Genomic DNA, 6155 nt, shown 5'->3' with positions numbered 1-6155 from the left:
ACTCAGACATATACTAGTTATTGCAAATAAGGGAAACCATGGGACCTATGTTTCTTTGGGCCTGGCTTCCTTCACTTAATATAATTTTTTCCAAGCCTTTCCATTTCCTAACAAATGGGGAAATGTCATTCTTTCTGATGGAGGGGGGAGGTGGGGGGAGTATGGGAAGGGATGGGAAGGGGAAACAAAGAGGAGGCGACAATGCTTGATAAGAAATGTACTCATTACCTTGCTCATGTAACTGTAACCCCTCTGTACAGTATTTTCACAATAAAAATAAAAATTTAAATTAAAAAATGGTGGAACAAAATTAAAATCTCAATGAGTTGCTTATATTGTATAAATATAGTACTTTCTATTAATCCATATATTGAAAACAGCAGGCACAGAAGAGGATGTAGGTGGTCCTGGGATACTTTGGGGACTTTTTGACAAGAAGCCTAGCTCAATGAAAAAAATCTTACCTTAGCATGTCCTACAAAATCATTGTGGATTCTCACTTCTCTATTGCTTCTCCATTCTCTATCCTGGATGGAACAATAGGTAACTTTAATGAGCTATTTCAAGTAGCTGCACTCTTTTACAGTTCTTTAAATATCAGAATCAGTTTCAGAACATCAGAAATGGCTTCTATCTGAGGCTTTCCTGCAAACAGATCCTAGATATGCTACATTTAGCATGGCCAAAATGACAAGAAAACTGCTTTCTTCAAAAAGACTATAATTCCTCCATACAAGGCATTCCTTATAGACAGGTAATTCATCTTGACAGCTTCAAAGGGTTTTAATTTCTTTGGCAGTTCTGTTATGAATAACCTCTACTGGTCCAGTTCAAGACCCAGATGAATCTAATATGTTTTGCAGTTGATTGTGCCATTTGATCAACCTAAAGAGGTGAATCTAAAATTTTTATCATTGACATTTTAAACAGAAGTGACTCAGGAGCTCACAGCTCAGAATATTACATTCAATGAGGACACTCTTAGGAACCCCAAAGAGACTCCAATGTTGTTTACCTAATGATATGATGCAGAGAATAACTTCTTTTGATTTGGAAAGTAATCCTCAGAGAGACTTGACAGTATAAAGAATAAACACATAAGCCTTTGTGCCACTTGTGATTTTTCATGATATCTGTTACAACAGGGCTGCCTTGGCAATTTGCATACAACTCTTATAGATGATCTTGCTCTTTTGCTGTAAGGAAGTCATGATGTTAGAATATGACTTTAAGGGACTGAAAACAAAGACAGAGTTGATGTTCACATACATAAAAGCCAATTCTTTCTTACCAGCCTAGATAGTGTCCGTTTTCTGATAAACTTCAAACTACTAACAATTTTTATTTGGTGGTACTGAGGGTTGAAATTGAGCCCTAATGCTTGTTAAACAGATGATCTAAGTTGCTGAGCTACACCTCTGTCCTTATTTTCTGATATTATTTTCAAGATAGCTTCGATAGCTTTCCAGTAGTTAGGATAACAGGTGCTCACTATATCCAGCAAGTCATCAAGAAGGTACCTCAAGAACTTTGTCTGCCTAGGTTAGCCTCAAACTTGGATCCAAATACCCAAAGCCTCCTAAGCACAAGTAGCTCTTGTCTGTAATTCAAACTACAAACTTTTTACTCAGTAGACAAAGATATTTATTATTCATAAAATTCTTGACTTTGTGGAAGAAAAACTTAGTAAAGGTCAAGCTGCTGCAGGGAAGTTTATTGCTCTTTTAAAAGAGAAGGCTTCCTTACAACTCCTCTTACTACAGATGAATGATAGGGAAAAGGGAGGTTGTCAGTTGCCTAAGAAAGTAATATTGGAACAATGAAAGATTTATTTTCCTATTTCTTATGTTTGAATTAACTAATCAAGAAATGAAATAATGCTCACAGATATTACTAAGACTAGGTTATCAGATCCAAGATCTTCAGACACAATGTCTTTAATAGCTATTGAAACATTCCAAAGAAGATGGTAATTTGAATCCATAGTAAGTACTTACATCAAAAAAATGCCTTAATGAGAAATGTTCTTATGATTATGTATATTGATAAAATCTTTTGATGGTTAGTACACTGAAATGAATTGTACTGACACTATCCAGCTAGCATGAATACCAAGGAGTTTGACTCCTAAGCAAGCTGCAAGGATAGGAGTATGGGGAATACTTTCTTCATAGTGTACTCACAATGTCTGTACAGCCCCACAAGGAACACATTTGGTACTTCATCAAAATCTTGGTAAAATGATCAATCTCTTATTTTACTAACACTAAGGGTAAAAGTCACAGTGAATGATAGCAGCTAGAGCTACATTGTGAAATACTGGATCCTTCCTGAAAGTTCTTAGATCCTCAGAGAATATGTTGAGAAATATTCTTGATAGATTACTCAAGTTTAAATGTTCTAATTATATATAGATATGTCTACTACTTATTTTGTGGGTATGAGTCAGTTACTTGTCATAAAGTATTTGTATGACTCAGGTACTTCCTTGAAAAATATATGAAGCAATAATTTTTAAGACTTTGATAGCAGGTATTCAGATCTACCATACACAAGAGAAAAGAAGCACTGAGTTTGACATCCACATATTCCTTGGATTTCTGCCTCTATGGTAAGTGTCCAAACTCCAATGTCAGACATGTAGAACCCAAGTAGAATGTAGCTATCCCATGAAGTGAAGGAAAGGAAAATCACAATGATCAATATTCTCTTGGCTAAAATTTGTGGGATAGTTACTATAAATGAGAGGGCCACAAAAATCTATGTAGGAGAGTCCATTAGTTCCTTGGCCACATCTTCAGCTCTTCAGGTTCTGGACTCATGATTCCAGCAGAGAACATCTGTTAGGATGCTGAGAGTTGGTCAAATATTTTGGAACTAAAATAGCGCTAAATATAGAACTAGAGTGTAAGGACCTTGGAGACATATTATATAATCACATGAGAACTGAGAAAGATCATACTTTAGGAATACAAAGCAAAAATTGGAGAAAGGACTATACCCTAAGACTAGACCAAACAAAACCTTAAATCAGGCCTTGATAGGATCTAGAAGATACAAAAAGTGATTTAACTATTTTCAACTGTAAAAAAGTATTTAGAAGAAGATAACACTATCCAGTGTCTGTAATGTATCATCCACAATGTCCAGAATACAATTAAGTAATCAACAGATGTGAATGCTCAGTTTAGTCACCAGGAAAAGGAAAATTGAAACTATATTGAGATTATTCTGCATACTCACAAGAATTACTAAAGTGAACAAGAATGATAACATGAAATATTGAAGAGGATATGAAATAATCAGAACTCTCATACATTACTGGGGGGAGCAAAGTAACACAAAATATTGAAAAATATTCAGCAATTACTCACAAAGTTAAACACCTAACTACCCTGTAACAAAGCAATACCATATCTATTATTTTGAAAAATGAAAACAAATGTTAACAAAAGGTTTTGTTTTAAAATGCCCCCAACAAGCCAGGCACTGGTGGTTAACGCCTGTAATCCTAGTTATTCAGGAGGCTGAGATCTGAGGATCAAAATTCAAAACCAGCCTGAGCAGAAAAGTCCCCAGGAGACTCTTATTTCCAATAAACTACTCAAAAAAGCTGGAAATGGTGCTGTGGTTCAAGTGGTAGAGTACTAGCCTTGAGCACAAAGAGGCTCAGGGACAGTGCCCAGGCCCTGAGTTTAAGCCCCCATAACTAGCAAAAACAAAAATCCGCCCCCAACAGTTTTATTGCTAATAGCCAAAGTTGTAAATATAGCCTTTGTAGATATTAATAAGATTATTGGAAATTGTGGTATAGCTATGCAATGGAATACTATTTAGCAATAAAAATTAACAACATGTTACAAGGGCTAACTCTAGAACAATATTCTTCTGAGTGAATTCATCTAGGCACAAAAATACAAACTGAATGATTCAATCAATATGACATTCTTTGACAGAAATAACAACCTACAATAATAAACAATTACATCAGAAGTTACTTAGTGGTGATAGAGTTGACTAGAAGGACTTGAGGGAAATTTCTGGGGAAATGGAAATATTCTGTGTCTTGATAGAGGTGTAGATAACATACATTATGCATTTTACAAAGCTGGTTGAATGGCACACAGGATGTCAAAACTTTTAGTAATATAAAATCATGATTTATATTATTCTCTTACTTCATAGCAAATTACCAGAAACTTACTACCTTGAAAAACATGTTTATTATATCTTACTTTCTATAGGTGAGATGTCTAGCACAGGAAAATAAGGTTTAAGAACAAGGTGTCAGCTGACTCAATTCTCATCTGGAAGTCTCTGGATAAGACTTGCTTCCAAACTTACTACTGTCAGATTTCAGTTCCTTGAGATTGCTGGACTGAAAACCATTGTTTTATCTTCAAAGTATCTGACAGGGACTGGTCTCAGCAACTAAAGATGACTTTTAGTTCCTTGTTCCATGACCTTCTACCTCTCAGCAGCAGAGAACATGCCATGCCTAATTGTTTTCACACTTCAAATAACTCTGACTCCTTTCTGCTATCAGCTAGAGAAAAATTTCTGTTCCTACAAGAATTAATGTAAAGTTATATCTGCCCAGATACCTTAAAAACAACTGATTTTGGTGTTTTAATTACATCTTTAAATTGCTTCCATTTGTAGCACCTCAATAAATGTTAAACAACTGTGGGTACAAGAATCTTGGGGAGGGACATTTTAGAATAGTGTCTATCACATAACCAAATAAAAATGGGCAGAAATAAAATATTTTCAGACAAACAACAGCTGAGAGAACTTGTTACCAACAGACTTACACAGCAAAAAGAAATTGCCTCAGGAGAAAGCCTGAATCTTTACACAAGAAGTGGTAAATATGCTTGCTTACATAAAATATTATTTTTAAATGCCTCTATGAGATTATTGAAGCCAGGTGCTGGTAGCTCTCATCTGTAATCCTAGCTACTCAGAAGTTTGAGATATGAGGATCATGATACAAAGCCAACCAGGGCAGGAAAGTCCTGTGAGACTCTTATCTCCAATTACCCACCAAAAAACCAGTAGAGCTATGGTTCAAAGTGGTAGAGCACTAGCCTTGAGCACAAAATCTCAGGAACAGCATCCAGGCCCTGAGTTTAAGCCCCATGACAGAAGGAAAAAAAGATTATTGAAAGTTAAGGCAAAAATACTAAATAAAACTAAATAAAGTTATGAAATAGCTTAAAGAACAGGAAATATAATAAGAATATTGGACTTAATAACACATGTAGAATTAAAGCATGTAGTAATAATAGCAAGAAGGCCTACATGGGTTGAAAATAGTAATATACTAGATGAGTTTCTCTTTGCTTAATAAGTGATAGGATACTTCAGTTAATATAATTTTTTCCAACTTGGAAAAAATTATATTAAGTGAAGTAAGCCAGGCCCAAAGAAACATAGGTCCCATGGTTTCCCTTATTTGCAATATCTAGTATATGTATGAGTCAAGTGGAAAAGGTCAGATAATGTGATGTTAGGAAAATGAACCCTTAGATATGTATTTTAATGTTTTTTTCCTTTCATGCATTTATTTCTAACGCATTTATAAGATTATCTCTTTGTAGCTTTGTATGTCCCTCCCCCACAGTATAACCCCTGCTTTCACTATATTTGATGTCAGTATAACTTGTAGAGGAGATGGGGAAAAGCAAGTCGTTTAAGAATACAGGTGGACCTGTTGCAACAATGAGAAGTACAAGTTGTCATGTCGAAAACGAGCTTTACAATGTTGGTGTGGGGGGTGGGGGTGGGAGGCGGGGAGGATTGTGGGGGAGGCTGGGAAGGGATGTGAAGGGTAAACAAAGGAGGAGGCTGCAATGCTTGATAAGAAATGTATGCATTAACCTGCCCATGTAATTGTAACCCTTCTGTACAGTGTGTTCACAAAAAATAAAAATTAAAAAAAAGAAAAACAATGAAGTGCTATACTAAGGAAAAGACTAAAAAGAAAGGAATTTAGTTGATTCAAAGAATAAATCACAGTTCACCTCACAGTGAATAGTTTCTCTGATACATTGGCATCCTGAGCAAGTATTCCTGGTTCTCCAACACAGCTTGTTCCTCCCTTACAACCTGCAGTGTGTCTGAAACCCAGGCAGTAGAAAACTGTTTGTCAT

Source organism: Dipodomys ordii, unplaced genomic scaffold (assembly GCF_000151885.1).
Source record: "Dipodomys ordii isolate 6190 unplaced genomic scaffold, Dord_2.0 Scaffold88, whole genome shotgun sequence".
Classification (NCBI taxonomy): domain Eukaryota; kingdom Metazoa; phylum Chordata; class Mammalia; order Rodentia; family Heteromyidae; genus Dipodomys; species Dipodomys ordii.
This window is presented reverse-complemented; position numbering follows the sequence as displayed.